This window comes from Cervus canadensis, chromosome 19, assembly GCF_019320065.1.
Source record: "Cervus canadensis isolate Bull #8, Minnesota chromosome 19, ASM1932006v1, whole genome shotgun sequence".
Classification (NCBI taxonomy): Eukaryota; Metazoa; Chordata; class Mammalia; order Artiodactyla; family Cervidae; genus Cervus; species Cervus canadensis.
The window spans coordinates 6233770-6260549 of NC_057404.1; the positions used below are offsets into that span (position 1 = coordinate 6233770).

Below are 26780 nucleotides of genomic sequence, written 5' to 3' on the forward strand. Positions count from 1 at the left end.
TCAAGTGAAGCTTAATTTAATCCGTGGTTTTCACAGTCTGTAGACTGTGTTGCTTACAGTAGGAGTTGGAAAACCACTGGCTTCCTTTGGCCTGATTATTTGAATTTGATTTACTGGGAAATTTGAGAAGCAAGAGCACCAGAGGCATTGCAGAAAACTGAAAAAATTTTCACCCCACATTCCAATAGATCTCCTTGCACGATGAGTAGGGCAAGTGGAGTATGTAGTCAGTTAGGTTAAAATAAATTGGGGTTTTGTTCCATGTCTCCTGTGCTTAGAGAACACAGTTGGGGGTAGCTTTGCTCTTGAATTCTTTCTTGATTGGGTTTCCAGGACACCCAACATCAGGATGTTGAGAGCATCTGAAGGGCTATTGTGAAGTGTTCCCATCCCCTAGAGTGTGTCCACGGTCCAGTAGGCGTGTTTGATGTTAATATCCCTCTTCCCTATGTTGGCCGACTTTTCTGAGTCATACCATGAAGAGTGCTTCTTCAAATTCCGTATTTTCATATATTGCTGTTCTGGAAGAGAGATGAGGCTACCGTTATAAATGAGAGGAATTGAAAACCTTCTGCTTTAAGTTATGAAATAACATGTTTTGGCTATGTTACTGCCAGCCTGGCATTTTCAGCAGATTTTTATGGCGCATGGGGACAGGTGACCCCGAGTGCTAGTAGCGCCTGCAGTCTAAGTCGTTCTCATTCCAGGGCCCACACAACAGAGTGTGTCTGAGAGTACTTGGAAGCAAAGTCTGAGCAACACATTGTACACTTAATCAGGAAACACTGCACTGGAATCCACCTTCCCAAATCCTTGGGAAGCTACTCTCCCCTCTGTCCTAAGATTTCGTTACAGTTCCCCCCTCTATAAAGGAAGAAAGAGCAGATTGAAATTTCTTAAACAGGCTGAAAAATGAAAATACTTAGATAAGGGAAAAGATGGTGACAGACATTTGAAGATGACCAAAATCTGTGTAGAAAGACAGCCCTGAAAAGGTGCATTAGTATTGTTTATTCACCTAAATAAACTGCTTATCCAGCTTATTACTCTTTAGCAAAAGCTATTCCATGCTTAATTAATTGTAGACTATATATCCAAGAGATTCATGGGCCAGAATGTATTTCGTTTGTAGAAAAAACGAAACAAAAACCACCCTTAGAATGGATGTAAATTGGAAAACTTATAGCGTAGAGGTCAAATCTTGGTCCACAGCCTATTCTTATATGGTTCACAACTCTAGAATGGTTTTCACATTTTTAAGTGTTTGAAAAAAATTAAAAGAATAGCAATATTTTGTGGCATGTGAAAGTTACACATAGTTCAGTGTTTATCAATAAAGTTTTATTGGCACATAGCTGTGCTTATTCACGGATGTATTGTTTCTGGCTCTTAACGTCCTGCAGCAGCAGAGTTGAGTAATGGTGACTGAGGTTCTGTGGCTTGCAGAGTGAAAGTTACTTATTCTGGTGCTTTACAGAAACCGTTTGCCACTCAGGTTTAAACAGTTAGGTTTATTTGTTTTTTTTTTTTTTTTATTATTATTTACTGCAGCTTTGATGTGCAGTGTAGAAAATCCTCATGTAGACTCACCTTTTAATTTACAGAATTCCTTCCATAGCATCTCTAAAGATGGCCATTGAAAATCTTGGTCACTGGAAATTTAGTTGCAGTCACTAGGAAAGCAGACCAGCAGTTCTTTTTGTTTCTCCCTAATAACCAAATCACTTATTCGACAAAAATGTAGTGAGTGCGGACTGTGCAGTGCCCATCTCTCAAACAGTAGGCGTGGGACCCTGCGTTCTCACGGGAGGAGGTGGCCATGAACAGGTGGATGCATCGTGTATCAGGGTAATGAGCACGGTGTAGGGAAGGTACGGGACCGGAGAGAGCTGAGGCAAGGGAAGGCCGCATGAGAGGTCCTGTTTTGGTTGTTGCTCAGTCGCTCAGTCCTGTCCGACTCTCTGTGACCCCATGGCTGCAGCATGACAGACTTCCCTGTCCTTCACCATCTCCCAGAGCTGGCTCAGACTCATGTCCGTTGATGCTATCAACCACCTCATCCTCTGTCGTCCCCTTCTCCTCCTGCCTTCAATCTTTCCCAGCATCAGGGTCTTTTCTAACGAGTCAGCTCTTCGTATCAGGTGGCCAAAGTATTGGAGCTTCAGCATCAGTCCTTCCAATGAATATTCAGGGTTGGTTTCCTTTAGGATGGACTGGTTGGATCTCCTTGCTCTCCAAGGGACTCTCAAGAGTCTTCTCCAACACCACAGTTCAGAAGTATCAATTCTTTGGTGCTCAGCTTTCTTTATGTTCCAACTCTCACATCTATACATGCCTACTGGAAAAACCATCGTTGTGACCATATGGACCTTTGGCAAAGTAATGTCTCTGCTTTTTAATACATTGTCTAGTTTTGTCATAGCTTTTCTTTCAAGGAGCAAGCATCTTTTAATTTCATGGCTGCAGTCACAATCCTCAGTGATTTTGGAGCCCAAGATAATAAACCCTCTCACTGTTTCCATTGTTTCCCCATCTCTCTGCCATGAAGAGATTGAACTGGATGCCATGGTCTTCATTTTTTGAATGTTGAATTGTAAGCCATGTTTTTCACTGTCCTCTTTCACCTTCATCAAGAGGCCCTTTAATTCTTCTTCACTTTCTGCCATAAGAGTGGGTGTCATCTGCATATCTGAGGTTATTGATATTTCTCCCAGCAATCTTGATTCCACCATATGCTTCATCCAGCCTGGCATTTCTCGTGATGTACTCTGCATATAAGTTAAATAAGTTAAATAAGCAGAGTGACAACATACAGGCTTGAAATTCTCCTTTCCCAATTTTGAACCAGAGGTGGTGAAGGTCTAAGGCCAGCAGATACATGAAAATTGATCACCATCACTAATGATTAGGGGAATACAAACCAAAATCACAGTGAGATAATCACCTCACATCTGTGAGAATGGCTGTTATCAAAAGAGGAGCACCAGCGGGTGTTGGTGAGGATGTGGAGGGAAGGAAACCCCGTGTACTGTTGGTTGGCATGTGGATTGGCGCAGCCACCATACAAAACAGTGTGACAGTTCCTCAACACATTAAAAATAGAACTACCTATGATCCAGCAATCCCACTTCTAGGTATATATCCCAAGGAAATTGAAACAGGGCCTTGAAGAGATACCTACATTCCCACATTCATTGCAGTATTATTCACAGTAGCCAAGATATGGAGTAACCTAAATGTATGTCATCAGAGGAATACCTAAAGACAAGAAGATGTTTTACATGGATTACACATACATACACATATATGTGTATCCATGCATATACACATACACACATACACATACACCCTGTGGAGGAGTATTCAGCCTTGAGTAAGAAGGAAATCCTACCATTTGTGACAATGTGGGTGGACCTTGAGGGTATTATGCTAAGTAAAACAAGTCAGACAAAGAAAGACAAACACTCTGTGGTATCACATAAATGTGGGACCGAAAAGAGAAGACGAGAGTAGAGCGGTGACTGCAGGGCTGAGGTTGATTTCTGGGCTCCCCGTTCTGTTCGTTTATCCTGGTGTCTGTTTTTAAGCCAGCACTCTGCTGTTCTGATTACTGTAGCTTTGTAATGTAGTCTAAAGTCTGGGAGGATTACGCTTTCAGCTTTGTTCTTTTTCCTCAGTATTGCTTTGAGGAAGCACGTTGTCAGCTTCCTGGAGCAAAGAACAGAGTGGAAAAGTGGAGGGGCAAGTCGAATTTTAGATCTTAGGAGACACCTGTGATGCTTTTTAAGAATGCCAACTTTGTTGCTTGCCTTCCTCCACTCTGACCCACCCACAGACATACTGTGGCTCAGTGCTTGGCGTGCACACACACACACACACCCCTTAGTTCCCTCTGGTATTCTCTGGTCACTTTTCTCATGAATGCAGAAGAGAAAGCCTATATTACATGCCACTGGACACACAAGAAAGGGTTCGGAGAGACCCACAATCCTATCTTTAATTTCTGAAAAATTCAAAGCATATTATTACTGATGGTAAGATTGAACATTTTATTAGTTTTTTAAAAGCCTCTTGTATAGTTGGACACAGAAGGAAAATTACAGTGAGACAGAAATTTAATACTCTGGTGAACTATATTCAGTTTTGGTTATTCTGGTTAAAAACAAACAAAGGAAGCATTGATTTTTTTTTTTTTAGCCTCTTTGATCCAAATGGTTTTAGTTTTCCACTGTTAGACATATTAAAACTTTGAAGACACAGAAGTACTATTCAATAAACTGCTTCTTTCAGCAGCTTCTGTGATGTCCTGGGGCACTGGAAGCCTTTGGTTTCCTTTCAAGGCAGGAGCAGTTAACTCCAAATCAGTCCCTCTCTCTGCAAAATCAGAACCTTTATATTTTGTACCAGGGGAGCAGAGAATTTTTTTTTTAATGATTTGATATTTTAAAAATATTTGACTTTTCATTCAGCTTAGAGAATCCAAGGTTCTAATAACAGAATGGTCAATTTGGCCAACGAAGCTATAGAAAGAGGAATGCACCCAAGTCGGTTTTAGGTGTTACTTCGTAGAGGGTGGTTCCTGTAGGAGGAGCTCACACTATATCGCTGCTAAAACTCACTTTCCTCCGCTCCTTTTCTGGGATCTGGATGGGAACCATTCCCTGAATGTCCACAGCCCCCAGTTGGAGGCCTAGCTGAGGACTCATTGGGGGAAACAACACCCTCTCTTTTCTGTTTATGGTTATCAGCCATGTTGTAAAACTTAATTTATTTTGCTTTAAGGTCAATGAAAAAAACGTTGTCTTGAACTTCTAGTTTTCAAGCCCCAGAACAGGGTATGCTTTTGTTCCATGGCTTTGCTCGTGGATCAGCTTTGCAGCTCAGGACGGTTGATGTGGTCAGGGGCCACTGGGCCGAGGGAGCACCCGGACTGCGAGGCCTTGTGTCAGCACAGGCCAGGTGACGGGTGAGTGCGGCAGGGCCCTCGTCCTGGGCCGGTTATGCAGCTCTCCTCCGGAGACTGAGTGCGTGAGCAGGCACGTGGCCTGCACAGAAGCAAGCCTGCAGAGATGAGGCAGGCTCTGTGGGCAAGTTCAGGGAGCGGCCCCGGCTTTCTGACTGAAGAGAGCTCTGGCATAGTTGGCTGTCAGCCAGGCCTCGGAGAGTCCCCAGGGGGACAACGTCACGCAGCGCTGTCTTTGAGTGAATTCTCACTTCAACTGTAAGCCTCAATCTTCCTCGTTTGTAAAATGGTGCCACTTCTTTTTGACTGCACCATCTGGTGTATGGGATCTTAGTTCCTTGGCCAGGGATGGAACCTGTGTCCCCTGCAGTGGAAGGCGGAGTCTTAACCAGCCAGGGAAGTCCCTGGTGATGGTATCTTTACCATCCATATTGCAGTACTTTTTATGAGACTTCCAAAATGTACCACAGGGAAATACTCTCAATGTTGTTACATCTTACTGTGGTTAATATTGTCAAATGGTGTCTGTTAAATATTTACATAACTGTGATGATCTGTAGTTTTCCAGGAGTTAGATCTAAAAAAGGAGATACTGTTACTCATGGTGATTTATTAGACTAACTCCCCATAGGAAAGTTTTTATATATGGAAATGTAGCTGATATCACACATGCAGTGAAGAGAATCATTGATTAAAGTTGAGAGACGTCTCTGAACAGGATCTGAAAGGCCGAGTTCTCTTTTTTAGGGAAGAATCAGGCATAGGATGGTTAGGGTATGTTAATGTGTAGGTGCCTAAAGTTCTGGATTTGAGATGGCTATATAGCATGGGACTTGAAACTGTAATTCTTTAAGAAAACAGAAACCCATACTTAAAACAGAAATTGAACTTCGTAGGGTTTTTCTGAGACTTTAAGAACTTGAGTTGACTTAGAGAAGTAGGAGGTGTGGTAAATTCCTTCCTGGGTATGTTCATTAAAACATTGTGAATTAAGCTGGAGAACCTGGAGCCTGAAGCATGTTAGTGTTCTATGAGGAGAACGACATACATGTATGATATTAGGTTTAAAAAACACGTTCCACACATTCAGTTGGAGATCCTAGTCCTGATTCGCTTCCCAAATCACATGTCATTAATACAGTATTGATCCTTTTGCTAGAATGGCCTAACCACTTTTCTTTGAAATTGATGATATAGGTAGTTTATGAGCCAATCAAGAAAACTGATCTCATAGTCACACTCTCTTTTTCCTTTTCTAAAACAGACTATCTTTTTGTAGAACAGTTTTAGCTTTGCAGACAGACTGGGATGGTAGTGCAGAGTTCTCATTAACCCTCTCGTTCTATTTCCTCTATTATTAACACCTTTATGTTCCTTTTATTGTTGTTCAATCACTAAGTTGTGCCCAACTCTTTGAGACCCCATGGACTGCAGCACACCAAGCTTCCCTGTCCTTCACTATCTCCTGGAGTTTGCTCAAATTCATGTCCACTGAGTTGGTGATACTATCTAACCATCACAACCTCTGCCACTCTTTTCTCCTTTTGCCTTCAATCTTTCCCAGCCTCAGAGTCTTTACCAATGAGTTGACTCTTCGCATCAGGTGGCCAGAGTATTAGAACTTCAGCATCAGTCTTTCCAGTGAATATCCAGGGTTGATTAAAGTCCATAGTTTGTTCAGATTTCCTTTTACTTAAGTCAAAACTGTCCTTTTCGCTCAAAACTTTCAGTTCAGTTCAGGCGCTCAGTCGTGTGCGACTCTGCGACCCCGTGGATTGCAGCTCGCCAAGCCTCCCTGTCCATCACCAGCTTCCAGAGTTTACTCAAACTCATGTCCATCAAGTCGGTGATGCCATCCAACCATCTCATCCTCTGTCGTCCCCTTCTCCTCCCGCCTTCAATCTTTCCCAGCATCAGGGTCTTTTCCAGTGAGTCAACTCTTCGCATGAACTCTTCAGTACTTCGCCAAAGTACTGAAGTTTCAGCTTCAGCATCAGTCCTTCCAATGAACACCCAGGGCTGATCTCCTTTAAGATGGACTGGTTGGATCTCCTTGCAGTCCAAGGGACTCTCAAGAGTCTTCTCCAACACCACAGTTCAAAAGCATCAATTCTTCGGCACTCAGCTTTCTTTATAGTCCAACTCTCACATCCATAGATGACTACTGGAAAAACCATAACCTTGACTAGATGGACCTATGTTGGCAAAGTAATGTCTCTGCTTTTTAATACGCTGTCTAGGTTGGTTGTAACTTTCCTTCCAAGGAGTAAGTGTCTTTTAATTTCATGGCTGCAGTCACCATCTGCAGTGATTTTGGAGCCCCAAAAAATAAAGTCAGCCAGTGTTCCCACTGTTTCTTCATCTATTTACCATGAAGTGATGGGACCAGATGCCATGATCTTAGTTTTCTGAATGTTGAGCTTTAAGCCAACTCTTTCACTCTCCTCTTTCACTTTCAACAAGAGGCTCTTTAGTTCATCTTTACTTTCTGCCATAAGGGTGGTGTCATCTGCATATCTCAGGTTATTGATATTTCTCCCGGCAATCTTGATTCCTGCTTGTGCTTCATCCAGCCCAGCGTTTCTCGTGAAGTACTCTGCATATAAGTTAAATAAGCAGGGTGACAGTATACAGCCTTGACGTACTCCTTTTCCTATTTGGAACCAGTCTGTTTTTCCATGTCCAGTTCTAACTGTTGCTTCTTGACCTGCATACAAATTTCTGAGGAAGCAGGTCAGGTGATCTGGTATTCCCATCTCTTTCAGAATTTTCCACAGTTTTTGTGATTGACACAGTCAAAGGCTTTGGCATAGTCAATAAAGCAGAAATAGATGTTTTTCTGGAACTCTCTTGCTTTTTCTATGACCCAGTGGATGTTGGCAATTTGATCTCTGGTTTCTATGCCTTTTCTAAATGTAGCTTGAACATCTGGAAGTTCTCGGTTCATGTATTGCTGAAGCCTGGCTTGGAGAATTTTGATCATTACTTTGCCAGCATGTGAGATGAGTGCAATTGTGCAGTAGTTTGAGCATCCTTTGGCATTGCCTTTCTTTGGGATTGAAATGAAAACTGACCTTTTCCAGTCCTGTGGCCACTGCTGAGTTTTCCAAATTTGCTGGCATATTGAGTGTAGCACTTTAACAGCATCTTCTTTCAGGATTTGAAATAGCTCAACTGGAATTCCATCACCTCCACTAGCTTTGTTTGTAGTGATGCTTCCTTAGGCCCATTTGACTTCACATTCCAGGATGTCTGGCTCTAGGTGAGTGATCACACCATCGTGGTTATCTGGGTCATGAAAATCTTTTTTGTACAGTTCTTCTGTGTATTCTTGCCCCCTCTTCTTAATATCTTCTGCTTCTGTTAGGTCCATACCTTTCTGTCCTTTATTGTTCCCATCTTTGCATGAAATATTCCCTCGGTATCTGTGATTTTCTTGAAGAGATCTCTAGTTTTTCCCATTCTATTGTTTTCCTCTATTTGTTTGCATTCATCGCTGAGGACGGCTTTCTTATCTCTCCTTGCTATTCTTTGGGACTCTGCATTCAAATGGGTATGTCTTTTGTTTTCTCCTTTGCCTTTTGCTTCTCTTCTTTTCACAGCTATCTGTAAGGCCTCCTCAGACAACCATTTTGCCTTTCTTTTTCTTGAGGATGGTCTTGATCCCTGTCTCCTCTACAATGTCACGAACCTCCATCCATAGTTCATCAGGCACTCTGCCTATCAGATCTAGTCCCTTAAATCTATTTCTCACTTCCACTGGTCATAAGGGATATGACTTAGGTCATACCTGAATGGTCTAGTGGTTTTCTCCACTTTCTTCAATTTCAGTTTGAATTTGGCAATAAGGAGTTTATGATCTGAGCCATAGTCAGCTCCCAGTCTTGTTTTTGCTGACTGAATAGAGCTTCTCATCTTTGGCTGCAAAGAATATAATCAGTCTGATTTTGGTGTTGACCAAAATTTTGACCAAAATCTGGTGATGTCCATGTGTGGAGTCTTCTCTTGTGTTGTTGGAAGAGGGTATTTGCTATGACCAGTCTGTTCTCTTGGCAAAACTCTATTAGCCTTTGCCCCTTCTTCATTCTGTACTCCAAAGCCAAGTTTGCCTGTTTCTCTAGGTATTTCTTGACTTCCTACTTTTGCATTCCAGTCCCCTATATTGAAAAGGACATCTTTTTTGGGTGTGTGTTCTAGAAGGTATTGTCAGTCTTCATAGAACCATTCAATTTCAGCTTCTTCAGCATTACTGGTCAGGGCATAGACTTGGATTACTGTGATATTGAATGGTTTTCCCTGGAAATGAGCAGAGATCATTCTGTCGTTTTTGAGATTGCATCCAAGTACTGCATTTCGGACTCTTCTGTTGACTATGATGGGTACTCCATTTCTTCTAAGGGATTCTTGCCCACAGTAGTAGATATAATGGTCATCTGTGTTAAATTCACCCATTCCAGTCTAATTTAGTTCACTGATTGCTAAAATGTTTATGTTCACAACTTGACCCCATTACATAGGGCAGTTGTTTCTGTATAATAGTGGCTTTTCAGTGATTATTGGTTGAGTGAATAAATAAATAATATGCTTTACCAGCCCTTAAGTTGTCATTAGGGAAGGATCAGGCCACTGTGCTGATGACATGCACACGAGGGCCTCAGCGTTTGAATGCAGTGGGCTGTGTTTGAATGAAGCCGGGCACTGCACTTACTAACCCTGTGAACGAGTCACCCAGCCCCTCATACCTCTCTTCTCACCTGTGGAAAGAGGATGATGGCAATTCCTACGGCAGTGGGGTAGGAAAGAAACAAAGAGAGGAAAGAATGCATGTGAGAGCCTGTGACCACGGCCTCACGTGTGGGAAGCACTCAGTAAAGGTCAGAGTCAGCGTTTATCTTGCGGGATGGAATGTGGTAAGTGTGATGAGAGGTACAAGGTGTCATAGGCAGTCAGAAAAGGGGAGATGCATCACGTTGGGCAGAGGTTAGGAAAGAGGAGGTAGCATTGGAGATTGACCTGAAAGAATGAATCAGCCTTCACCAGAGGCAGAGTGACCAGAGGGAGAAATTGAGAGCATGTAATACACAAAGTTACAGAGGTGGAAGATGGGAGCGAGGTCTTCTGGAGAAAAGACTGTGGTCTAATATGGCAAGACAGGGTAGATAAAGCTATTAGGGCCATGTGTGTTTTTGATATAAATTTAAACTTTTCTTCTAAAAATTTTCAAATAGAAAAAACAGTATGAAGAATACTGCAATGAACACCCATAGAACCCCTGTCTAATTTCAGTGATTATTAACGTTTTTATTATTTACTTCATGTGTATAAATTTACATATATTATTTTTTGCTGAACCACTTAAAAATAAATTTTAGAATTTATGGCATTTTACCCCTAAATACTTTAGCATGCATTTCCAAAAAATACAGAAGCTGCCTTACGTAAATGCAGTACTTTTATGATGACCAGCAAAATAAATAATAATCCCCAAATATCATTTATTATCAATCCATAGTCAAACTTCCCAGAGACTTAGTCTTTTAAGTCTTTAGCATTAAAAACATTTTTAAAAACCAGAATCCAAGCTAAAGACCATGCATTGCATTTTATTTGTCATGCTTCCTAAGTCTCTTTAAATCTAAAATTCCAACTAAGATATTAGGACTCCTAGGCTTTGGATCACTAAGAAGATTATGGTGCTTTCTCCCTTGCCATCTACAATTCCTGTAATTCAAAGTAAAAACAATTTGAATTTCAATAAAAGAACTGTAAGGAAGTCCAAGTAGATTTCAGATTTTTTTTTCCTCCCATCAAGATGATGACTTTGACATTATTTTTGAAATCTCAAATGATCACAATTTTAAAAAACCTCAGCGTATGTTTATTTGCCTTGAATGGGTCCAGCTCTAGACTCACAGGATTCAGCAAAGAAACAGTGACTCACTGTTTTCAGTTGAGCCGAATGTCTAGCATGTCTAAACTTTACAGATATGAAACCACATTCTTAATAGACACAGAGAAGTGATTTTTAGTCCTAGTGTATATATAAGCCTTCCAGACTCTAAGTTCCCGTCCTTTCAGGTAATTTCACAGTTTCGCAATATTTCTTTACGGGAAAAAGTCATCTAGAACTGTGGGTTGGAAACAAGCAGAACCTTGTCCATCCTGCTCTGAGCAGGAGCACTCTGGTGACAGAGGAGCGGTGCTTGGACGCCTGCCTTGTTTTTGTCACTTCACAGACACCGGGGGCCTGGGCAAGTGTCTGGAATAGCTGCAGGTACAGAGTGGTTATGAGGGGCCTGCCTGCCAGGGCTGCAGCTTCGGCAGCTGGATAGACTAAACCTGGCATCCTTTGGAACTCCATGGAAGAGAAGGAGTCAGGTCTTTGGGGAGTGCTTTCCTGCAAACAGGCGTCCTCTAATTGCCTTTTCCCAACGATCTCCCCTTGTTACGCTTTGGAAGGGAGGTCCTCTGAGGACCATTTCTTTCCACCTCACTTGCAGGTGCCTGGTGAGTGCCGCTCTAATTTATTCCACTTAGCCTTGGCGGGGAACCCAGCCCACTCTGCTTCTGCCGGGAGAACGCGTTTTCACCTTTGTTTCAACTTCACCAGGTTCTGTTGACGAAGTTCAGTGGAGCGCCTGCCCGGTTTTTCTCCTGTCCTTAATTTGGTTTGCCTTTTATTGTCTTCTACCTGAATGAGTTCTTTCTCTTTCCTTTAAGGGAAAGGAACCTGAGCAAAACAATGCTTGTGGTGGTGACTGCTTGTTAAGGGTAATTACTATTTTATGTTAATTTACATGTTAAAATGAGCAGACAGAGAATTGCTAAATTCACCATCTTGTTATTTCCCAAGTCTGGTCCTTTTAAGTATATTTGTTGCTTAAACAAAGATGTAGCTGAGCAGAGTAGAAGTGTCCAAATGGAGAGTTTTTTATGCGTGGGTATATATAGAATTTAAAGTTTTTATTTCCATCAGCAAGAGTCATTATAGAGTACTTGGAAATTATAGAAACGTGGAAAGAAGAAACCCGGAGATAACTAGCATTAACACTGTGAATTCATGTCTGGTCATTTAGCCTACATGCTTTTTCTCTTAAAATAGGAACAGCTTCACTGTTACAGTCTAGGACTTTTGTTCCTCAAGAGTGTGGTCCATAGATGAGCAGCACAGACATCTCCTGGGAGCTTGTTAGAAATACAGAATCTTGGTTAGCCTCTTGTTTGCATCCTTTACCCACCCCCCCACCCCCAAAAAAGAAACACAGAATCTCAGACTGTACCACGATATGCTCTGTGCGTGCTGAGTCGCTTCAGTCGTGACCGACTCTGTGTTGTCTACACGGACTGCAGCCCGCCAGGCTCCTCTGTCCATGGGATTCTCCAGGCAGAATACAGGACTGGGCTGCCGTGCCCTCCTCCTGGGGATCTTCCCACCTAGGGAGCAAACCTCCATCTCTTAGGTCTCCTGCGTTGGCAGGCGGGTTCTTTACTGCTGGTGCCACCTGGGAAGCCCTATGGTATACTGAATTGTAATTTGTATTGAGTGATACTTTGTATATGTTAAAACTCAGAAGCACTCCTGCAGAGCACAGTATACCCGGGACAGCAGATGAAGTGAGAAGGACCCGAGGACCAAGCCTGTTTATCTCCATTTTCCTGCTGTCACTCTTTCTCAAAATGATTTCCTCAGTGTGTGATAATGATAAAAGTGGAGATCAGCTTTCTGGCAAGGCGTAGCAGCCTTGATAAGGAACCCAGCTGTCTCATACATAAACATTTCTTCGGGTGAACGTGCATTAAGTGCCTACTGTGTTCCAGGGCACACATATGGCCCCCACAAGCCCCGCAGTTAGGGTGTGCCTACACTGCCCGAGAAGCCTTCAGAGGGCAAGGGGGAGGGCACAGGGGGAGTCTGGAAGTCAGGAAGAAAAATGGTCTCTGAGCTGAGTCTTGAAATATAATTCTGTGAACATGAGTTATGAGGGTTGCTAGACTCTGGAGAGAGTGCAGAGCCAGATAAAATGATCCCCTTCTTCAAGGAGTCTGCCCTTGATTTAAGGATAGGGGGCAGTGTTTAAAATGATAAATAAAATCTGAAGCACTTTGGTATTAGGGTAGATCAACTTTGTGACCTCAGACAAGCTATTTCGCCTGACTATCCATTCTGTAAATAGCAAAATAATAAAGTACTTCACAGAATTACAGTGTTGTTTTTTTCTTTTTTTTTTTTTTTAAATGAGGTGACATAATAAAGCTCTTACCTACAGTGAGTGTAGAATCGGTTCTGTGTGGCAACAGTATTGTAAAAGTGCCAAGTAAGTGCCATAGATAAAAATACTGAGGAGAAACAGAGAAAAGAGAGGCCGTTTCTTCCTGGACTGCGAGAGGCCTTGTGGCTGATACGGCCCTGAGTATGTGAACGAGGAAGACGGGGCAGGTGGGAACTGAAGTAAAAGATGAAACTGCACTTCTGAGACTGGATGGACCAGAAAGTGGAGAAGGAAACGGCAACCCACTCCAGTACTCTGGCCTGGAAAATCCCATGGACAGAGGAGCCTGGTAGGCTGCAGTCCATGGGGTCTCGAAGAGTCAGACACAACTGAGCCACTTCACTTTCACTTTTCACTTTGATGCATTGGAGAAGGAAATGGCAACCCACTCCAGTGTTCTTGCCTGGAGAATCCCAGGGACGGGGGAGCCTGGTGAGCTGCTGTCTATGGGGTCACACGGAGTCGGACACAACTGAAGTGACTTAGCAGCAGCAGTAGCAAATGCTGTAATTTTTGTGTTACAAGAATTAATCTTTTTGTGTCAGTTTCAACCATAAGCTCCTATATTATCTCTTTATATGGAGTAGGCCTAACCTATAAGTAACCATAGTTACTGGCTTTTATAGGTTATAGCCTGCCATATAAAATGCTTACATTTTGCCAAATTTGTTTTCTCTCTGTTTCTTTCTGTCTCTGAATACATATACTTTAAAAATACTTTCACTGAACCATTTGAATTAATTATCAAGGTCACGCGTGACCCTTTACCTCAATTACTTTCACATGTTATTTCACAAGCACAAGAGTGTTCTCCCACACAGCCCATAATACCGATTCAGATTTCCCCAGTTATTCCAATAATGTCTTTTATAACCCTTCTCCTCATCCAAAGTTCACCAACAGTCATTCATTGCATTTTGTCTCTTTTCCTTTCATCCAGAACAATCACCCTGTTTTCATTTATTTTTGTTATTCGTGGCACTGATATCTTGGAAAATTCCAAGATAATTTTCTTATAGAAAGTACCACAATCTGGACTTGATTGTTAGTTTATGATAAGATACAGATTAAGCATTTTGACAGACACATTACATAGTGGAGAGTGACGTTCAGTTACCCTATAAGTGCTTATACCAGCCATCACTTGGGTAAGGTGGTCTGCCAGAGCTCTCCATTATAAGGATACCTTTTCCCCTAGGTAAGTGATACGTAATCCAAAGGGTGATACTCTGAGACTGTGTGAGTATCCTGTTCCACAGGAACCCTTCCCCTAATGGTCTTGGTGTCTATTAATGAGCCTTGACTGAATCAATCATTGCCTCAGTGGTTGCAAAGTGGGATTTTCTGTTTCTGCTGTCCCTTTGGTGTTTGTTAGCTGGCTGTCTTTGTAAGGAGCATTCCAGGATCCCCCTTTGCATGAAGATCCGTGGATTTACGGTTCCTTTTTTTAAGTTGAACGTGTTACAGTTTATCCATATCATTCTTTCCCTTGCTCAGACTGTTAGTGGGGGCCCCTTCAAGGCAGCTCCTTTGTCCGTGTCATGTCTGCATTAATATTGGAGCACTTCTTGCTTTCTGGCATAGTGAGATGTTCTAGGCTTGTATTGTACTTTCCTTGCCCTCCAGGCCTGGATTCAACTATTTCTCCAGTGAGTTACAGTACTGAGAAAGACAGGATCTGGGTATTCAAGCTTTTCTCTAAAAATGCATAAAATCCAGAGAAAGTTAAAATTCATGAATCATTTGTTTAAAGTCCCTCAATCCCCAGCTTTGCTGAGATATTCACATGGAGTCAGCCGGAGTCTAGAAGTTGGAAGAGAAGAACCAGTGAAAGGAAGAGGCCATGGAAATTGAAGGTCACTGGGCTTTGGACCAGAGGTGGCTCTGATGCAAAAGCGGGGGGTGAGATAGGGCCAAGACCAATTTAGATTATGTTGGAATTCTGCCCAGGGAGTGACCGGAGAGCCTGAGAAAATAATTTCCGCTTATTTTCCAGGTAGACTCTGAAAATTGGTTGCCCTTTTTTATATCCAGTAATGCTGAGAGAGTGTATCCCCCTGAGCTACACGTATGCTAATTCTTCGAGCAGTTTAAGAAATATGGTTTCCATACTGAGAATCCCTTAGTGTGAGGTGTGTATAGGTAAATGTATATTTCAGCATGTCTTCTTGTAAAAATTAAAACTCATAGTTTTTATTTTCAACACTCCTAATTGAAAGCAATATTTGAATTTACTTGTTGATTATAATATTTGGTTGCAAATTATTAACGCTGCATATGTGCAGCATTTTAGGCAGCAACTTACAAAACGTAGAAGCCAAGAATTTCTAAGTTATTTTCTAAAGTAATCAACATGCTTTTGATAAAATGAAGCCTTTGCTCTTGAATTTGAACCGATTGATTTTTCTAGAACTCAGTATCACCTCCGTGATCTCTCTTTGTAGATAGCGTAATTAAAATGTTCAATTTGCCTTTTCTATTCTATGAAACAAAACAAAACATGAAGCCAGTAGTTAATTGTCTCCATGCGATGGGGAACTTTCAAAAATGCTTAAAAACACAAACGCAAATTTGAAACAGAAGGGTGTTGTTTTTGTTTGTTTTTCATTGGAGTCAGCATTTCTGGAAGTTAAAAAAAAGAACAGAGACTAGTACATCTATGTACAACAGGACTGTGGTTCTTACTCAGATGTATACATTACGTGTGACAGATGCTTTGTAATTTTGTGAAACAGCACCCCTCCCGCCCCTGATTTTTAACCCTCAGTGCATTCTTGAGGATGGAGAGTGGTACTAAAGCAGTTGCTCTGCACCAAATCGTTACTTGGTCTTTGATAAGCTAGTAAGGTCCCACCGATAATGAAAAGGGGCGCATGGTTTAAATGTGCTGCTGGCGGGCATAAGGACGTGAACTCAAGCGTGCGGTGGCCAGATTGCCCCACGTTAGCCCTTGACTCCTGAGTACTTTGTCCATTCAGGTCTGACGGGATTTCAGTGCACGGGATTAACCTAAGCGGACTGGTGACTAAGGAATCACCATTTTTGGCAAGTGAGTTATTTTCAAAGCCCAGTTTTATCGTTATCGGGGAAATTGTAATATAACAGTTCTTTCGGAGGTCATAAAGATCCAGCTCTCTTTTCTTACTTTCTGTTGAAAACTCCCCGTGGTGAGGCATTCATCCCCATAACCAAAGCCATTGCTTCTTGTATTTCTTTAATCTTGATCTTGTTTGAAAGGAGTTATATCCAGAGCACAGTTTCTTCATTGATCACTAAATTTCTTTCAGACATTAAAACAGCTTATATGTAATTATATAATTAAAAATCTTCCTTAATCTGGATTTTACTAAATCCATAACTCTTCTAGCCAGTAAAAGCAAATTATATTTTGGCTTTTATAACTGATCTATATACTTTGAACATCTCTTTTGGGAATGTATTTGCCTTTGATTTATGAGATGGAAAATACTTTCTGTGACTGTTAATGCTTGTGGAAGTAGCATCCGGTGTCCTTGTTCTTGGGCTGGTGTTCATTTTACTGGCTGGATTCACATTTGAAATTGAAGTGGGATAAAAGAGTTTTTTCCCACCAGATGCCTTCGTCCTATTTTTATATAGCATATTGTTATTTCTAACTGTAAATGTAGACTTGATTATGTGGAAAATTTGGATACCACAGGAAAATGCGAAGAAAGTAAAAATTATTCTACTCTATTTTTGTTATCTTTAATTAGCAACTATTCAAATATTGACTTGTTTTCATTATAGTCTTTTTTTCTAGATATAGATACTTTAAAAAAATTGGGATCACATTGAACGTATCATCCATCCTATAGCCAGCACTCCCCAGTGAACACTGCTTAGAAACATTTTCTCATTTTGTTAAGTATCTTACAGATTTAAAAAAACTGTTTATCCATTGCCAAACATTTGTTTTAAAATTGCTTAATATGTTATTGTAATGGAAAACTTTTTGTACATATCTTTGTGTACATCTTGGACTTTTTTAAAGGATAAATTCAATCTTTTAAAGATTTATTGGTTTCAAGGAATGACAAGTAATTCAGTTTGTCCTCTCTAGCAATTCCGGATGAGTCCTCCTCTGCGAGAATCTGTCTTTATAACACCATCATGTTGGTCTCTCCAGAATGGTACAGTAACGCCTTATTTATTAATAAGACCATCAGGGAACTTCTAATAAATAAATTTTTCATGTAGCTGAAACACCCTTAAAAGTGTTCATACTAGGTTACTGTAAAACCTAAAATGTGAGTGAGATTATTTCTAAAATTGTATGACATATATTGCTATTGTCTTTAACATAATGAAAATATATGAAAATCCTAATTTAGCTCCTCTGATTTAAATCACAAGCATCCTTATAAACAGTGGTTATTATACAGTCAGTTCTGCTAAAGTGCAATGCATGTGTTTCTAAAAACCACCATGCTACACAGAATCATAACACGCTGCCTCGCCGCCCCACCCCACCCTCCCCCCACCAGTGCTCAAGGGAAAAGTGGGATTAGGGACATACGCTCCAAAACCTTTGTTGGTTAAAGGTTAAAAAAAATAGAATGGGAACTGGATAAAAATTGGAGCACGATTTTACACATATTTGTTGGGTTAAGAAATAAATAGATAAAAAGTACAACACAGCACTTTACCTTGAGCAAACCCTGACGTTTCCTGTGGACTGAGTGAGGCCCTGGAAGGGTCACGGCTTGTGAGTCACTGTGGGGTGATGGCGGGGCGGGTAATCTGAAATCAGAAGCAAAGTCGGGACAGCCGCTGTGGAGGACCGGGGCTTGGCACCCTCGCGGGGAGCTGCGGTCGCTGGCAGGTGTCTGAGGTGCGGCTTGGTGCATTCTCCGCAACCTTGGGCAGCTGGGTTCCGCCCCGTGCAGCCTTCTGCTGTTGCCGTGTGAAATCATGCCTAAACAAATGTGAAAGTCGAGTTATGCTCAAGTTGTTCCCTGTGATATCAAACACGAGAGTCAGAGGAGAACTGAGTGTGCCATGTGGTACTGCACTGATGTCTCAGGGATATTCGTGTAAAAACAGAAAAACCTGGCTTGAGAGTCCACACTGCGTAATGTAACGCTCTAAACTGTAACCGTGGCCGTAATCACAAGTGATGCCTGGCGATGTCTGTGGGTCTCTGACTGCCTGTGGTGACCGTACCTCCTGCCTCCTCCTCATGGACCTGTTTCTCAATCCCTTACAGAGTTTAAACAAGTTTATCACACTTCTTAAAATAACGTCTCTGTGCAGCCCGGTCAGTGCGGGAGAGCCTGACAGGTTTAGACTTCAGATTAATGTTTACCTGTGGCGTCTGTTACACCTACTGAAACTCGTTTATCTTATGAATGAGTTACTACCTATGTATTCATTTGCAAGATTGTGGGAGGAAGTAACTGATGTTTTAAGTGGGATCATCATCACACAGAATTTTGAGATTTTCTGTTTCATTAGAAATAAGTTAACAGGACTCTTCTCATTCCCACCTGCAAAAGTGAAGTGTGCTTAAGTGGGTACATCTGACGGGCATTTATAAGTTGTTGATGAATTTCTGAAGTTGTTACTGTTCATGTCTATTTACAACCCGCTTCTGTGTTTGTGAGATGAGCTCATCTTTGGAAGGTGGGGCAGGCAAGTGTGATTTCAGAAGACCTTCCCTCCCAAGTCGCAGTATAATTAGAAGTCCAGATCCTCCCTCAGTTGCTTTTTATGACTCCCCGAGAAGGACATTTTTACCGTGAATGGTTGCCAAGAGCCTTGCTGGTTCCCGCTTCAGTAACTTTAATAAGGCGACAAGTCAAAACACCACCTAGATTTAGCAAGTCTTGTTAGTAATGTTCTGAAAGAAAAGTAGATAACACAGTTCATCATTTAGATATTCCAGTGAAATCTGTATTTTAATTATGCATAGAGACTCTGAATAGCTATGTGGTATTTTGATTTTTAGTTTGTAATCTGACTTTGTTAACTTTTTGTCTCTACACAATTTCTAGATATATTGGGGCTGCCTGACCTCCCTCAGTCATTGCTGGTAATTAACAGGACTTTGTGGGAAAAGGGAACTTGCCTTCTGAGCTTCGCACCAAAGACCTGGGAAAAGTAAGTGTTTTTCTAACTTGTTTTTAAAAAAAATTCTGTTACATTTCTCTCAGAAAGTTAACAACATGTCTGTCGCTTTTCTGCTTCCTTTCTTTCCTGGCTTTATAAGTTTTATATGCGCTTATGGGCTTGAAACATGGAAAGGGACTCAGGAAGCTTTAAAAAAAAAAAAAAGAAACCTTCGAAGATATTGGGATGACTTTCTGCGTTGTATCATTTCTTTGGGATTTCACAGTCTGAGTCCTCAAGGTTGTGATAAAATCTTTTACCAGGTGTTCAGAAGATAAATTCCAAAGGTAAGAGTGTAATATGGTATGATAGAAAAGCAAGTCCAGTTTTCTGAGCTTCAGGTATTTTAGACTTTTAAATAAGCTCTTTGGTTCTGAATTCTTTAGGATAAGAATGAAATCCATCTGGTTCTTTTCTTGTCTGGAAAGGAAAATGAAATTGAAAATCACTTGTTCAGTAAGTCCCTCATGTAGCTTGGCCTTGGAAGAATTGATGCATCTGTCAGTTTTATTATTTTACAACTTAGAGAAACTTGAAGATAGTTTGAGACACTTGTAGGAATGCCTTGACCGAAAAACTTACTTGGTGCCATAAAGTTCAGTTTTATTCCCTGATCTTTTTGAAAAGAAAGGTAAAATGGGCCCTAAGAATAGTAAAATGAGTCTGCTTTCTTGTAGATATTACTTGGAAATATGAGTGGCCCCTAAGAATGTGAACAAAATGGCACACACACTCAGGCTTACTCACGTGTGCTGACCTACACCTCCTTTCTGGTGTGTTCCAAAAGCAATATCATCGACAATAGGAACTGTTTGCTCCTTAAATCACTAGAAAGTTTTCTAAACTTTGTATTTTTTGTGTATTATAACTCCTCTACATTTCTGACAGTACAAATGAGATAGTTGAAACATTCCTAAAACAAAACAAGATGAAAGAACTTTAGAAGGTTCATAGAAGCATTAAACAGTAAGATCAGATCTTATCTTTATGTTGTTTGCCGTGTAGATTTATTTATAACTAAATTGTTTGTTATATGGAAATAATTACAGTAAGGTAAGTTATGACTCTCTTGAAGTTAAGTAAGACAGTCATACTGAAAAAATATTATACACACCACAGAATATACACACACCACGAAAACACTTTCTGAGAGCTATGAAGTCTCTGCTGAAATATAAATCCATTAAAAGCAAGGACTTTGAAAATTTTCTCCAAAAACACTCTTCTGTTTATAGTGAAATATTGGCAGTAGTGATATACTGTGGTATTTTTAAAAAAAATTTCAGTGGAATTTTTAAAAAAGAATAGCAATATGTTTATTAATAGTTGAGTTTTCTAGTTTGTATTCACATATTGACCTTAAAATAATGGAAATCCTATGTGGTCTAGTTGTTATTCCATCCTGGAAGGATATTTGAAAGAGGATTATGTTGCAAGTCACCAATCTGTTCACAGAAGTGGAACGAAAAGAGCAAAAGATTAATTCTCTGGGCTTTAGGATCTCAATATTTGCAGTGGTGTTTGGATTGGAAATATAACAACCCCAGAAAGTGAGCTACTTAGACTGCATTTCAAATGATTTAGCATTTCTTTAAAATTTTACATAGTCCCTGGTGAAATATTTTTCTTCTGTTACACCAAAATGTTCCCTTTGTGACATTGCTGTAAAAATTACTTTTCCCTTTTGTAGAAGCAAGGCATTGGTAGGACCTTTGATCACCATAATAAACTAAAGACAGTCCCTGTGTTACCAGAGGGACCACGGCAGAAGAATCCTTGCTTACTAAAACTGATGTCATAGGTGAAAATTTGTATGCACAAAGGATGTTCACAGGTGACTCTTAAGTGTAAAGAAAAGGTGATTATAATGTGGATGCTACACATAAGTCTAGTCGTGAAGAACTAGCTGTGTGGAGGTCAACAGCGGAGAAGGCAGGGCAGGGGAAGGGAGAGGCGGGTCCCTTCTGAGGTTTGCGGCCGTCACAGGTGGATGTCTCTGATGGCACTTTGGAGGCCATGCACGCGTGCACTTGTGTCCGAGTCCGTGTGACTCTGTGAACTGTAGCCTGCCAGGCCTCTGTCCGTGGGATTCTTCAGGCAGGCATACTGGTGTGGGTGAAGGCCCTCCCGGGGATCTTCCCAACCCGGGGGTCAAACCCGCGTCTCCTACATCTCCTGCATTGGTAGGCAGGTTCTTTGCCACTAGCACCGCCTGGGAAGCCCTTATAAGAGACACTTAAATGAATTAGTGACTTATCTTGGGGGGGTAAATGCACAGTTTTAGGGGAAATTCAGAACCCTGAACAACCAGCCTACTTCCTTTGAACTCCCACTTGTCCTGGACTTTTTATTTTTTTCCTAATCACAAACATGTTTTCAAAGTCTTCCTTGTTTCAAGTATTAAATTATTTGAAGTAGGTTTCTGAAAACTTGAGTCTATGACAAGATTAGATGCACTTTTGAAAAATTAGGCATGGATTATTTAAAAGAAGTAGAAAGTAGCTTCTATTTTATTTTCGTGTTTAATACATATATGTGTTTATTTTTGTGTTAATACTGCCAGTGTGGAATATGCTATGAATTATTTGGTACCTTTTCTTTTCCACTTAATAAATCATGAATTCCCATGTTAATAAATGTTTGTCTACAATATCATTTTTAGTGAAAGAGAAACAAGTGGATCTTAGCCTTTCGTTTAATTTGAGGTGATCCTGGCTTTCAGTTAGAAGGGAGTATAAATATGTGAAGTATATGGTGAGAGTTTTTCATCTGCAAACAGGTAATAGACTAGAATTCACCTTCTACAATCTCTAGGGTGTTTACTGTCACCAGACATGTTCTGAGTAGGAGGCTTGTGGGACTAAATATGTGTTCAAAGTGGTAAATGTCACTGTTTGACAGGCCCTGTGTATAAAGCTTTGCGTCTTCTTGGTCCCTTTGTTATATTACAGGAGCACGGGTGACATATTCCTCCTGCTTAGCTGTCTTCATCCATATTTCTGTGCCTAAGGAACGATTCTACCTCACTCCCAAGAAGCTCTAAATATCTCAGATGAGGTGATGGGTACAGAAGGAACATTTCGTAGACTTTGGGATATAATTTATTGGAACAGATTGAAATTCACGTCAGTTGGAGATGCAAAATGTATTACAGATCTTTGTCTGCCTTCTCAGTGTTAGGTTCATTTATTAAACCAATATTCTTTGCACGACTGCCGTGTGCCAGGTACTGTGTTCAGAGCTCATTGTTCAAAGATGAATGAGATGTGCTCTTGCTTTCAAAGAACTTAATTTGAGTTTCAAATTCAGATTCAAATTACATTTATTCAGTGTGTACTATGTGACGAACAGTGAACTGGATATTCTTAAATGAGGTGTTTGACCACTCACATTCAGTAATGATATTCATTGATCCATCTCTTCCAAAATAAATCATGAATAGAAGTTTCTCATCTTTAAGTTTTTTGTTTTATTATTTTTTCCTAAACTTTTGGTATCCGCTACTACTTATTAAGTTAAATTAGCAAATGGGAAAAAAAGTTAGTAAACAAGAAGCATTTAATTGATCAATTTAGAACAGTGATTTAAAAAACATATATGTGTATATATATCTATACACATGTGTGCATGCATGCACGCACACACCCACGTAATATTTGGGAACCAGTATGCGTATAATATGGGGCTTCCTTCATGGCTCGGCGGTAAAGAATCTGCCTCCCAATTCTGGAGATGTGAGTTTGATCCCTGGGTTGGGAAGATGCTCTGGAGAAGGAAATGGCTACTTACTCCAGTGTTCTTGCCTGAAGAACCCCATGGACAAAGGAGTCTAGTGGGCTATAGTCCATGGGGTTGCAAAGAGTTGTCAACTAAACATCACCAACAAAACAACAATGCATATAAGGTGGTTGTCATTTCTCCTAGTAGGATAGTTCTTAGTTCACGTGGTACAATTAAATATACTAAGAATTCTCATCTTCTGCCCTTAGACTGGTTCCACTGTCTGAACGAGTATGGAAATCAAAGGATTGAGTCACTGGTTGTCCCAGGAATTCTTGGGGTAGAGATCATTGAAACTCAGGGGAAAGGAACTTGCTGACATTCACACAGCTAAAAAATGTTTGAGTTAGGATTCTAACTGCAATCCGTATAACTTCAAAGCCCAGGCAGTGCCCATCCGACTCCGGAGAGCTGGTAGAGAAGATAGACTCACAAACGTCATGAGCCCGTGGAGGAGGGGCAGTCATTCCCCGAGGAATCAGGGATTTATATGGCCTTGGGCATGTTCCCTATTTTCTCAAAGTCCATTGTGCCGTTTTTAAAGGAGACTGGTTAGTAGGATCTAGCAGGACCTTGGACCAGAGCAGTTAAGGGGCATTGGTAAGAGAAGAAATAATAGGAGGTTTGGGACTGAAAGCCAGTGCTAGCAGTTAACCCTGGGAGTGTGCTGGGAACCGTACTAAGAATTTTACATATTTTATCTTACTTACTCTTATATCAGTTCTGAGAGGTAGATGTTATTGCCCCATTATAAGGATTTTGAAACTGAGGCTACATGAGGTTAAATAACTTGTCTAATGCCACATTAGACATTAGACAAGTTAGCTTCCCTTGTGGCTCAGCTGGTAAAGAATCCACTTGGAATGTGGGAGACCTGGGTTCGAATCCTGGGTTGGGAAGATCCCCTGGAGAAGGGAAAGTATTCTCCAGTATTCTGGCCTGGAGAATTCCATGGACTGTATAGTCCTTGCGATTGCAGAGTCGGACATGACTGAGCGACTTTCACTTCACTCACAATGTCACATAGCTGGGGAGTGGAGTGGTCAAGACTTAAGCCCGATTCTCTGTGACTCTCACATTTATGCTCTTAACCCCCATGCTATGCTTAGAAGTAATCTTTTCTATGTGTCAAAACTCCCTTAATACCCTACTTGAATCTCTCCGATGATATGTTCTGATTTTATCTTTTATAGTGTTTAACTTGGGTATAGTTAGTTACATAATGTTTAATAAACTGTAGTCTTGAGGGGGACTTCCCAGGTGGCACAGGGGTAAACAATCTGCCTACCAAGCAGGAGGTGTAGGTTTGATCTCTGGGTTGGGGAGATCCCCTGGAGGAGGAAATGGCAACCCACTCTATTATTCTTGCCTGGAAAATTCCATGGTCAGAAGAGCCTGGTGGGCTACAGTCCATGGGGTGCCAAAGAGTCAGACATCACGGAGCTCTGAGAGTGTGTGTATGCACGTACATGTGTACACACACACACACACTCACACACACACTCACTCTCTCTCTCTCACACACACACACACACACAAGGTCTTGAGCACTGTGATCCAGTCCCATTCACGTTTTTTGTATGTTTTTCATAACTCTTTGCTCAGTAAATTTAGCAATGGTAAAGTAAATAATCTCTAAGTATTTTGTCTCCTAAAATTCAATATTTTAAAATTATATATGTAAAGCTTCTGTTGCAGTTATGTCAAGTGTAACTTAAAAGGGGGGGGAGGTCATTGGATTTTAGTGTGATATTTATCTACCTACCTATTTAATAGTTTGATATCTAGGTTGATCTTGAAAGTTTCCAGAAATTCCTGATTGCCATTTTATCTAAAAATTAATTTATGACTTGCTGTTCAAAACTAGACTAAGTTTGGAAGCTGAGACTAAAACACATTTCTAGTGTCTTTTGGAGACTGTAAAGCTGTCTTGCTGCTCCTCTGCTATGGTATGTATGAAACTGTCTTAAATGATATTTTTGAGTCCATAAAAAAATACTACCCTATCATTCATGGAGGTGAGGACCTCAGTTTCTAAAAATAAGTGGAGCCCTTGTGTTGATGGTCACTACCGTTGAGTGACTTGTCTGATGTCACCGAGCTGGGGAGTGGCTGGACTCAGATTAGACAACAAACAGTAGTACTTCTCTGGTTCAGGCAGATTATGGGAGATCCTGGAGTCAGGCACCCTGGTTTCTTGGCTTACGAACTCTGTGACTCATGGCAAGAAAACATCTGTAACATGAGAATAGATAAGGAAACAGGTTATGATAGTAGGTTCGTGTACCTGGTTCATTGGGTATTTGGGGAAAAAATACCTGTATTCAGATGGGAGCCACTTTTGCTCAGATATTCTTGAAAGGCCAGAATTGTGAACTTGTAAGACAGAACGTGATGGTTCCGTATTAGAGCGCATGTTTATCCCACGATGACCCTTGGCTGTTTTTAAGCCAGTGTTCACCTTCTCTTGTAACTATTGTGTTTACTTCTGTGTGCTCCAAGGAGGTAGTTTAGACTGCTTCATGTTCTGTATGCTGGAGGAGAGTAGAAAAGAAAACATTTTCCAAAGAAAATGGAAAATGTTATGTGAGATCAACATTGCCACTGGGATTTGAAAAGCTCTGGGGTTTCTTTCATCTTCCAAGCGAGTAGCACAAGTGAGCAGTGAGGGAGGAAGCAAACCCTGGGGAAGGTTCATAGCTTCTCCGCCTCGGTTCCTGGAAAAGAGGAGGGTGAGGGCCCGTAAACAGCTCTCCTGGCAGGCCCAGGTGTCTGAGAGCACAGGGAGCCATTCCCCCGGCTGCTGCTCAGCCTGGCGGGAAGGAGACCACAGGAGAATGGGTCTCAGAGCCTGGCTCTACAGAGACAAATATGTCCTTGCCATCGCAGGCATGCATTTCATAAATTTCAGCTTGCACAAAGATTTGTGAGGTCACTCCCTCTTGAGGTTTAATGTCTTAGATTGCTAGAAGAGCGAGCACATTGGATAAAAATACTCCTCAACCTCAGTCTGATTCTTGCACTTCTTGACTGCTAAGTTTTGCACTTCGAAGGAAGGGCAGACTTGGCCGGTACATTCTTGATCATGAAAGCAGGAGCTGTCAATAAACACTGAATTTAAAAACCACTGCCAGGGTTACCTCCCCCAACTATGTGACCTTGCAAAAAAGCTTCAGCCTGCTGTAAGCTGGTAGTCCCTTAATACATGGATACCCTGGCAGGGAAAATAAAATCCCGTCTTATCCCTTTCCCTTTTACTTGTGGACTAATTGTTGTTTTCCTGCAGTTAAAAGCAGATGTTAAACTCCCCCTTTGATGTTCCACAGTGGACAGACTCCAGTTGTGTGTTACGACTCCAAATGCATATCTGTGGTTAAATGAAGACCAGCTTTGGCAAATTACATTTTGATGGTTACATTTTGATCTGGAGCCAGAGAACAGAATGGCAATTTATTCTTTCATCTGACACACATTTATTGGGTTCCTGCCTGGACCTTTACGTAAAGTGTGTTCAGATCTCACAAATATCACAGAAACCTTGCAAACGTGATAGTGCTATCTCTATTTTACAGATAAGGAAAATAAGGCCTAGAAAATGATGAGAAAACTTGCTCAGGGTTGCATTGCTATTATTAAGT

At 41.1% G+C, this 26780-nt stretch overlaps 1 protein-coding gene across 17 annotated transcripts in view; it reads left to right on the forward strand.

The window, feature by feature from the left end:
• The window catches only part of APBB2 (amyloid beta precursor protein binding family B member 2), a 361466-nt gene that overhangs the window by 87374 nt on the left and 247312 nt on the right, over nt 1-26780 (forward strand). For 16 of the 17 annotated variants that reach the window (XM_043438759.1, XM_043438764.1, XM_043438760.1 and 13 more), the window contains one exon: nt 19248-19353. The exons of the other annotated variant lie outside the window; for it this stretch is intronic. The gene's annotated coding sequence lies outside the window, so the exon portion shown is untranslated. The remainder of the gene's footprint in view (nt 1-19247; nt 19354-26780) is intronic. 17 annotated transcript variants of the gene reach the window in all.